We start from the raw sequence: 10,547 nt of genomic DNA on the forward strand, positions 1-10,547 counted from the left end.
TGGCATCGAGGAGGGATTGGCTGATTCCTTTCTTTATTATTTTTTCCGAAAAAGGGTTTTTGTAACAAAAACAGGCTGTGAGAGCTCTTGCCCCTGTCTTGCATAGCTTTATTGGGAACCTGGGGGGGGGCATCACCCCCCAGCCTTTATCAGAGAAGAGGAGGTGTATCTTTTCTAGAGATTTGGAGGAGGATGACCTCCTGGGAAGGAGTTGAAGGGTGGATGAGGAATCTGCTTCTTCAGAACCGGCATGGAGACTCCTGGATACTAGTCTGGAGATTTGGAGCAAGAATCTTGACAGAGAGCTGTCAAAGTGTTATCTTGTCTTGCTCTGGACAAATGTGTCTATGAGAAAGAGAAAGCAGAGGGAAGGGAAGGGAAGTGAGGAGGGATAGAAAGAATATGAATGAATGAATCACTGGATGGGGCTTCAGAGAAGATGACAATATGCCAAAGGATGCAAGCTTGCAGTAGTGGTCAAACCAGACAGGTGGGCAAGATGGTGCCAGAAATATGTATTGATGCAATTGGTGGTGGCGCAAGTCACCAATGAGACCACAGCTGCAACTACTTAACTTGTGGCCATAGGTGAATGTTCCAGAGGAGCACTGAAGCCCATTTTTCATAGTTCTATTCCCAGTCAGAGTCTCAAAGGCCTCCTCCAAAGCCTGGCCACCAGCCACTGCAGCCACATCACTCTCTCAAGTGAACTGTTGCCTCCTGCCAAATGACTGGATGGTGGAAAGAAAGGCATTCCTTATTTCCTCCCGTGCTTGGCTTGCTACAGAAATGGGGTCACTTGGGGCTGGAGCTTGGAAAGACAGATGAAGAATCTGACCCTGGAGAGAGACACCTTCCTTTCTGACAGGCTGCTGCCACCCTCAGCAGACAAGGGCATGGCTAGGTGAAGTTGGGTTGGGCAGTGGGTGCAGCTCCTCTTAGCATCACACAGAGGGATGAAAAGACTTCAGATTTGCTCTGACCTGTTAGACCCATTCTCATGACAAATCTGACTGATATCATTATTATTATTTATACACAGAGTGCAGTGGCCTGATGATAGCTCACTGCCACCTCAAACCCCTGGACTAAAATAATCCTATGTGCCAGGCTCTTGAGTAGCTGGAACTACAGGCATAAATCACTACACCCAGATAATTTAAACTTTTTTTCTGCCCAGGCTGGTCTTGAATGGTTGACCTCAAGCAATCCTCACACCTTGGCCCCTCAAAGTGCTGAAGTTACAGATGTGAGCCACGGCACCCAGCCTTGACTGATATTATGATGTTTATTTGATAGATGGTGAAACAAAGGATCAGAGATGGAGAATGACTTAATCAAAGTCACACAGCAAGTCTCTGGCAATGCCAAGCCTCATCCCTAGCTCCTGCTCCCAACCTAGGCTTGCTCTCTTGCACCACGTGGTAGGGCTTAGGGCTAGGGTTTAAAAATTATGGACTGCAAATCTAGCCACATCTAGCCTGCTGCCTCTTTTTGTAAATAAAGTTTTATTGGAATATAGTCACATCCATTCATTTACTCATTGTCTATGGCTGTTTTCACATTGCAGTGGAAAAGCTGAGTAGTTGCAACAGAGACCATATGGTTCAAAAAGCCTTAAGTACTTTTTGACCCTTTTTAACTAACTGACCCTTTACAAAAAAAGTTTGCCATCCTTAGACTAGAGGATGAGTTCACACCAGGAATAGCTCCACTTGTTTCTCTTTCTCACCCAGAATGCTCTCTTAGTCCAGGGTATACCAAGCTATCATTTAAGCTCCCTTTACTATTCCAAATGCCATGGAGAAGTAGTGCTCCTGGACACCTTAACGGAGGAGAGGTGGGAAGCCCAATGGGCCAGGCTCCTTATTAGCTTCCAGTCCCCTTTGTGTCATCCAAGCAGGATGACGCTCCACTTCCTGCAACAGGAGTTGGAACGGGCAATGAGGAGACAGGGTACCTCAATAAATCCCTATTCCAAACCTAGTCTTCAGGCTGCATTTTGGGAAGGGGGAGTCTCAGGGCTGGTGATTAAGGTATTGTCAGGAAGACAAAGTGTATGTATGAGAGGAAAAGGAGGGTATTGTGGGATCTTGGGCCTCCTGATGCCTCCAGTCTGACCCAGGGGAAGAATCTCTCTATGTCTTCTCAGAGAGGTTGATTAACTTGCCCAGGATCACACAGCTAGAATGAGATAAATCCACAATTGAACCCAGGTTTTCCTGACTTCTACTTTTTGTTTTTGTTTTTTAACTAGATTGTTCTTTTGGATTGGTGGATTTGAAACCAGAGAAAGGTTTTCTAACAGATTCCTAAGCACGTCCCCAACCTGCGTCCACAGCTCTGCGGTCAGTGCAGTGAGAAAAGGAGCCCCACGCAGAGCTGGCTTGTGCAGTGGCTGTGTTGTCTTCCGCTGCATCTTAGCAGGCTGTTTTCCTTTTCCTGAGGCTTTTTCATTATGCTATCACTCCCTCAATTCTACTTGCACATGAAAGCATTCAGAACATTTTATCTATTTATGGTTATGAAATCAACAAAGCTCATGTAACGAGGGTGCAGGCTGGCACCCACGCATTGAGACGGCCAGAGCTGGGTGAAGGAGCTGAGAGCCAGGAAGGTGAGGGGCATAGAACCATGGAGTGGGTGGGAGAGGGAGAGTGGAGCCCAGGTGGGAAAAATAAAACTTTTCTGAGCAATGTCCTTAAGGCAGGGGCTGAGTGAAGAGGACACAAGGAATGCGGCGAGGAGCATGTCAGAGCAGCCACATTCCAAGAGAGAAAGGAAACCTAATCAACTAAAGCCACTTTCAAATGCAGAGCAGTGACCAACACTCCTGAAGTGCCCTGGGGAGGCTGGAGGAGACGACTTTCCCCACATTCATTTTCAGAGTCCTCTTCATCACCACTCCCAGCTGGAGAATTCCTCCTTGCCCTGCCGATCCTCCAGTGGAGTCTGGGGACCCCTCCAGTGTCCCCCAGCCCTCTGTGCTTCCTCATCACTGTGCTCTGCACACTGCATTGTCCCTGAGTGTTTACTTGGCTGTCTCCACTATCAGCATCTACATCTGCTCTTCATGTTCCCAGCATCCAGCACAAGGCCTGGCACAGGGCAGGGGCTCGGGCATGTAAGTCATTCATGCAACCAACAGCTAGGGGTGGAGTCTGTGCCAGCCTCTGTGGTGATGACAGCTGGTCTTGGCCTCATGGAACCTGCAGGCTGGTGAGAGAGCAAGGGGTCTATCCAGCCACTTCAGTGGGCTACTGCTGTCAAGGAGGCACACTGAGAGTTCGGGAGAGAAAGAGGGGTGACCCTGCTGGAGGAATTGGCACTGGCCTCCCCAAGTTGGTGCATTTGAGTTGAGCTGCTGGTGACAAGTCAGTGCTGACTGCGCCAGGCTGTGCTGGGTGGGTGGCTGGGTGGACGAGGAGTGTGGCCTCATAAATGAGACTCGACACAGTCCCAGTAGCCACCAAAGAAGCCACTGTAGCTAAGGTTGTGTTAACAGGGGCACACAGCAAAGGTGGAGAGAGGGCAGCCTCTGTCAGGGCCAGGAATTTTGGTTCTAGGACTTGTGCTATGAGTTTAAGCCCAGCCTTGAGCAGAGCAACCAGTGGGGAGGGGCTGACTGCACCTGGGGCTGCGAGGCAGGGCCCAGGGCATCCCCCAGGCCTGGCTCTGGTAGGCCCTCCAGCCTGTCTGGCCTCATGCACCCCCCCTTGCTTCTCTTCTAGTTGCATGAGCCTTCTTCTAGTCCTTGGCCTGCCACCCTCCCATCTGCCACAGTGCCTTTGCACACACTGTTCCCTCTCCTGGAGTGCCACTGCCTCTTTCCTCTGCCAAGTTCTTCCTATTTTCCCATTGAGGAAGGCGACTCAGGCATCTAGGATCACCTCCCCCTTGACTTCCACCCCGCATTTCAATAGAATAATAGGCTGGCTGACTGGCACCTCTTAAATCATCTTCCAGTAAAAAGCAGGCTTGGTATTGGGGAAACTCTGGAAGACACTGTTTTTACTTAACCAAGATCAAACCCCCACTCCACTCCTCCATCTGGAGACCAGAAACCTTTCATATGTGATTCCTAAAACTGTAAACCCAAGACTTTCATATGTGATTTCTAAGGCTATAAACCTAAGATCCTTCCAGGTGTAATATCTAGAGTGTACGCCTATATAAAGGCAGAGCTTCTCTTTGTTAGCTGAGCTGGGTCATTTAGACAAATTATCGCCTGGCTCCCAGCCGTAATAATAATAATAAACACTTCCTTCCCAGTTTGGTGTTCGAAAGGTCTGTTTTATGTGGCTGCTCCTGCTACACGTTAGCTCAGCCCAAACATGACCTCCTCTGGAAAGCCTCCCCTGACCTTCCTACTGAGGTCAAATCCCCAGTTACAGGTTCCCAGGCACCCTGGGCCTCTGCTGGCACTTGGTGTTACAGCGATTTAATACTTTATTTTGGTGAGGAATTTATTGTCTCTCCTCCACTAGACTGCAGTCACCATGGCAAGGGACCGTGACTGCTTTGCCCACTGTCAACTCCAGCATGGAGTAAAGTGCTGTATAAACATTTGTAAGACTTTTTTTTTTTTAAAGACGGGGTTTCACCATGTTGGTCAGGCTGGTCTTGAACTCCCGGCATCAGGTGATCCGCCTGCCTTGGCCTCCAAAGTGCTTGGATTACAGGTGTGAGCCACCGTGCCCGGCCCAAGAAATTTTTAAAAGATGGAAGGAATAGAGAGATGTTCCTCAGAGAAGAGGGGGCTTGAGGGGGTGGTTTGGCATTTGCAGATGTTTGAAGGACCATCAAGAGGCAGAGAGAGAGACATGGTCCGCGTGGAAAAGCTGGTGGGTGGGGGTGTACCTGAAGCAGGAGAGGAGGATCTGGGCTGGGTTCTGCCTCCTCCACAGACTGCCTTTGTGACATTGGTCAGTTAAGCGGCTTAACGTCTTGTGCCTCAGTTTAATGATTTGTTAAACACACAAGTGGGGAGAATGACGGCCCCTCCACCAAGGGACTGATGTATACATTAAAGGAGTTAAGTAGTTAAAACACTCAGAAAATGCCTGGTGCATAAAAGGAGCACAAGAAATGCTCAATGGCAGAATGTTGGTCATTATCTTAACTTTAAGAAAAATACCATTTTGAACATGGCTATGCAGAGATAGTAAGGGCTGGTTCAGGAGGTGAACCTGTCCTGGCACTGCAAGTATAGAAACAGCCTGGGTACCCACTGGCAGCTTTGGTCCAGGCCAGGTCTGAGAGCACCAGATGGAGTAAGCCAGGCCGGGGCTGCAGCCTGGAGAAGTCGAGGGATGCACAAAGCGGCCCTCAGGGCTCTGGCTCGGGCCTCAGCAAGCCCCTTTCCTGGGCAGCGGCCTCCCCCTCCACTGCTCACCAAAGCCAGGGATGGAGGGCTTGGGCCGGGCCCAACACACCCTCCTAGTGCTCAGCAGCCCAGCTCCCCTTGCCATTCAGAAGCTGACCTGACCATGGTCTTCCCAGCTTAAGAGCCTCATGGCTCCCACGATCTCCCATTACTAAACCTCCTCCAGGCCGGCACCTGCTCTCTTCCCCTTCTGCTCACAGGTGCCTTGGCCTCCAGAGGCTCCAGCTTCAAGTCTCTCCTTGTTACTATCAGGGCACAGCTTGTAACATGGGAGTTTACAGATGCGGCACCTACCCACACCTTGTGTACCTGATGAGTGTTAATTCATGAAAACTCACAGCAGCCCTATGACATGCCAGCCATTATTACTCCCACAGGCCCTGGGCCAGCTGAGAGGGAGTCTACAGGGAATGGTCCAGGGGTCCCAGGAAAGACTAATGGGGTTTAAGGCTCCAGTGGTCAGAGATGGGCAGGGACTGGGCCTAGGAGCCACAAAGAAGAGACCCCCACGAGCAGGGTAAATGGTGCTCTCCATGCCTAGGAATGCGGAAACCACAGGGAATTGGGTGAACCATGGTGAACAGGGCAGAGTTACTGTTATGGCTGCTGATGGAGCAGCTTTTGAAGCCAGGAAGGGCTGAGCACTGGTGGGAGTGAAGGAGCACCAGGAAGCTTTGGTGGAAAGGACCATCAGGTTGAAGGGAAAGCTCCTGAGTTGCCAGCCCTGACAGGGTGTGAGCTGGGAGAGCCTTCTGCCAAGGAATCCAAGGTCCAGGAAGAAGAGGAGAGCTCAGTCTAGATGTCAGCGGATTGTTTCGTGCAGGGGAATAGTTCCGGACAGGAGCAGCGGAAGACGTGGATTCTGTTCCCAGCTCTGCCGCTAGCCTGTTAGAAGTGTTCTGCAAACCTCTTACCCTCTCTGGGCCTCAGCTTTTGTATTTGCAAAATGGTAGTGGGTTGGACCCTTTAGCCTCAAAGGACTCTCCCAACCCTCTGGAGCATCTCTGGGCCTGCTGGGCCCCCTGTCCCAGTGCCTCTTGGCTTTGGAAGTTGAATGCTACAACCCCAAGCCCCAGTTTCAGGTGGTGACAAGCCCATTGCCCAGTGCTAGGGTCTGAGTGGCCCTGAAGGCTCCCAGAGGACCAAGTCCTCGGCCTTGGATGGGCAGGGACCCTGGAGACCTGGCCTGTGTGGACGAAGGGGAGCAAGTACTGGGACTGAGCCTGCAGTTTTTCTTCTTCCACCCAACCCATCGGGGGCCATCCTCACAGCTTGGTGCTAGGTACACCAGGGGACTCACCGCTGGAGGGATCCGATGGGTTCCAAGGTGCACAGAACAGACGCCCGGATCATCCTCAGGTGGTCTACACAGCCTGTGGCTAAAGCAACTGCTGTCTCCAGCACTCCTTAGCTTCAGTCTGGTGGGAGGAAAAAAATCCCCTTGGCAGTGTCCTACAGGCAGCCACAGAGGGCCCCCATAGCCTGGCCAAGATGCTCAATTTCAGAAAATCCCAGACTCATAATTGGAGTGGGGGCCTTTGAAAGATGGTCTTGGATGACTGAGGCCTAATGCAGAGAATGGAGTGACCCAAGTGACACGGCTGGTACTTGGCGGAGGTGGACCTGGGCCAGGTCCTTGTTTTCTGGTGCAGTGGCCATGTGGGCCTCCCACGGGCTGGCCTCTCGGGTCCAGGCGGCTGAGAAGGAGCCTGAGCCAGGGGGTGGGGTTCTAGGTCCTAGTCTCAGACTTGCTGTGTGACCTTGGCAAATTGTGTCTCTCCGAGGGCTGCCTGAGTCTCCCCCTTCTGCACTGACTGCGTGGCACTGGGAGTGGACGCTCCATGGAGGAACCATTCAAGGTCCCAGGGCTAGCTGTGTGAGAGCAGGAACTCTCCTCACCACCCTCGGAGCCCTCAAGTGTTGCCTTGTGTGTTCAGCTCCACCTCTGGGTCCCCCATCCTGCTCCAGAGAGGGGCCTAGGGATGTCTGGAAGCCATGCAGCTCCTTGAGAAGGGTCAGGCACTTTCCAGCTGTCCTGCGGGTCCTGGTCAAACGCCTCCAGGAAATGCTGCAGGGAGAGGGCAGAGGTCAATAGGACCAGCAGGGGGTCCAAGGGCTGGGTCCATTTGGCTCTGGGGATCCCTGCCAGACCTCCGCAGGCCACACCTCCATCCAGAAGCCAACTGGTCCTTGTAGGCAGTCTGGGGAAAGGTTTGGGTCCAGAAAGTTCCAGAGCTGGTGGCTGCAGGAATCCTTCAATGGAGGTGACCTTTGCAAGCAGCAGCAGCCTAGTTGGTCGGTCGTGGAGTCCGTGACATCCAGAAGCTTTTCCAAAAAGCCTACCCAGGTTCAGACTGCGCTGGGGAAGGCGAGGCAGCTGGTGGCAGAGCAGAGGTGTCCAGCACCTCTGCTTGGTGCACACAGACAGGGCTGGCTGTGCTCAACTGTGAGGAACAGGGCTTGACCTCTGGCCAGGAGGTCAGCAGCCGTGGGCTCTGGCCCATGCTCTTCCTCCAGGAACGTGCCGTGTGGCCCTGGTCAATCACAACTTTCCTCCGGGCCTCAGTTTCCCTTCCAGTTTAAGGAGGGGGTTGGAGCAACTGGTAAGGGGCTTTCTCGGGATCCTAACCCTGCTCCAGGCTGAGCTCAGGAAGAAAAAAGTTAAGGGGCCCGGGGCCTGGAGGGAGGCAAAGGTCTTCAGAGTTCCAGGGTGGCCCCGAGGGCAGTGAAGTCCTCACCTGGTGTTTTCACCCTGTGGCCTTGTCCAGAGAGGATCTCCGAAGGCGCTAGGCCTGGCATCTCGCTTCCTTCCAAGGTTTGGACAGAAGTCTCCCCTGTTGGAGGAGGGGGGCGGGGGCCAGGGGCAAGGGCAGGACCTCCCTTCTCCCTGGTTGAAATGTCCCCATAGTGGGTGGGGGCGCTAAGATGGGGGTGGAGGAGGGGGCGTGTGGCGCCGGGGACTCCCCGGGCCGGGCCGGAGCAGGGCTCACGGCTCGGGGGCGGGGGCAGCTCCCGGGCTCTGGTGGAGCCGCCACTCAGCTGGTTGCCTTAAAAAGGCGCCAGCGCGCGCGCATCAGCAGAAGGGCTGCGGCTCTCTTCCAAATTAGGCAAAAATTGGGAGGCCGCGGGAGACGAGCTGTGAGAAGAGCGCGGACGTCACCCGGGGCCTCCCTCTCCCTCCCGCTCCCCGCGCCTGCATCACGTCCCCATGGCAACGGCGTGCCGCGGCTGCGATGAATGAGCCACCGCGAGGACAGGCGCGCGCCGAGACGCGCGCCCCCCTCCGCTAGGCGTCACGGCTCCGCGACTGCCCAGGGGAAGGGGGTGCAGCCCGGCTCCCGGAGGAAGGGAAGCCCCCCTCAGATTCATAAAAGCCCGGGACCCATTCATTCCCAGCTGATCTTGTTGCGTCCCGGGAGCGCGGGGGCTAATCAGTCCAAGGGTCCTCGAGCCTCTGGTTCAGGACTCCCCGGCTTCCCGGGCCCCCCTTACTCGGCCTCTGCTCTCCAGGGATCAGCCCTCCGCTAACCAAACCCTGCGGAAAACCAGGTATTTTGCAGCTTAGCGCCACTGCGTGGCCTACCATGGCGCTGCGGCGGGCGTGCTTGGCGGCTGGGGTCCCGCCGTCTATGTCGCCCTCTGGCGTCTGCAAGCAGGGAAGAGCGCAAAAGAACTCAGCAATTTTCACACCAGAACTCTGATTAACGTGGGACTCATTATTAATCGCTCTTGTGATTAATTTGTGATCAATCACACTTGTGATTAACGTTCAGCAAGCGCTCTCCATGTGTTAGGCACTGTGCTATGTGTTTTCTTCCTATAACTCCATGTCATTTTCACGGCAACTCTGTAATGCAGAATATTACTGTCATTTTATTTTATTTTTTTGAGATAGGGTCTGACTCTGTCGTCCGGCTGTAGTGCAGTGGCATGATCTCGGCTCACTGCAGCCTCCGTCCCCAGGGTTCAAGCAATCCTCTCACCTCAGCCTCCCCAGCACCACCACACCCGGCTAATTTTTGTATTTTTAGTAAAGATGGGGTTTTGTCATGTTGCCCAGGCTGGTCTCGAACTCCTAGACTCAAACAATCTGCCTGCCTCAGCCTCCCAATGTGCTGGGATTACAGATGTGAGCCCCTGTGCCCTGACGTTATCATTTTAAAGTGAGAAAAACTGAAGCTGAAAGAAGTTGTGGCTTTGCCTAAGATCCCATAGCAGCATGGGGTGGAACTGCCTCCTGAACTCATGCCTGCGAAAGTGCTCTTGAACCCTTTCACTCCCACAGCAATTGTCTCTTTTGCTTAATGTTCTCTTTTTTTTCCCCTTTTCTTTGTTGATAAGTCATTGTGGATACTATTTTTTGCTGTATCCATCAGGGTTCTATTGCTGAAATCACTCTTACCATTTTAAGCATTAAGGGATTCTATAGAGGGTTTCAGTGTTTATAAAATAATTGGAAGGGCTGGAGAAATGGGCTCTCCACTGGGCTTTCAAAAATGACGTAAAAAACAACCCTGTAGAATCAGCCCACCCTGGCGTACTTTGAACTCTGCCACAATGTGAGGCTGGAGAATCCTCTGTTCCTAACCACTGGCTCTGAGTGACATCCCTTTGGCTAAGGATTGGGAAGCTGCCACTGCGAGCGTTGATTCTAGGAATGCACTGTCTTGGCTGGCATCTGAGAGGCAGAATGTCAGTGTCAGGACTGCTGGCTCCAAAACTGGTTGAGCCTGAGCACTGGACAGCAGGATAGATGCCTCTGCACTGCTGCCCATCTCATGGGAATGCATCTGGCTGGCGGCATCTAAGTCACATCCAGATCCCTTGCTGTAAGCAAGTCTGGGAAACAATGTGTTTCTCTTTGTAGTCTCTGAAGAACAGGAAAGCACACTGGCAAATGATTGGGAGAGGTGATGAGTGAACCAATTCACCACACCTAACTCTTTCAGTCACTCAACATTCATTTGTGTCCTTCTCATCCTCAAATATCCAACAACGACATGAACCAACACCTGGCTCCAACACAAACATTCTCTCTCTTTCTCATACAAATACAAAAGCACTAAGTCATGCTATATTAGTCTGTTCTTGCATTGCTATAAAGAAATGACTGAGACTGGCTAAATTATAAGAGAATCAGCTTAATCGGCTCATGGCTGTG

At 52.5% G+C, this 10,547-nt stretch overlaps 1 long non-coding RNA gene across 2 annotated transcripts; it reads right to left on the reverse strand.

The window, feature by feature from the left end:
* On the reverse strand, window positions 1-8,553 carry LOC108310214. 2 transcript variants are annotated; one of them, XR_001827669.2, is made up of 5 exons: window positions 8,125-8,553; window positions 7,553-7,740; window positions 7,286-7,454; window positions 6,687-6,804; window positions 1-345 (listed from the first exon to the last, which is right to left on the reverse strand). It is a non-coding gene; the product is annotated as an uncharacterized LOC108310214 (long non-coding RNA). The 2 variants fall into 2 exon arrangements; XR_001827668.1 differs by lacking the exon at window positions 8,125-8,553 and having other exon boundaries at window positions 7,553-7,853.
* Window positions 8,554-10,547: the final 1,994 nt, after the last annotated feature.

Source organism: Cebus imitator, unplaced genomic scaffold (assembly GCF_001604975.1).
Source record: "Cebus imitator isolate Cc_AM_T3 unplaced genomic scaffold, Cebus_imitator-1.0 Scaffold102, whole genome shotgun sequence".
Classification (NCBI taxonomy): domain Eukaryota; kingdom Metazoa; phylum Chordata; class Mammalia; order Primates; family Cebidae; genus Cebus; species Cebus imitator.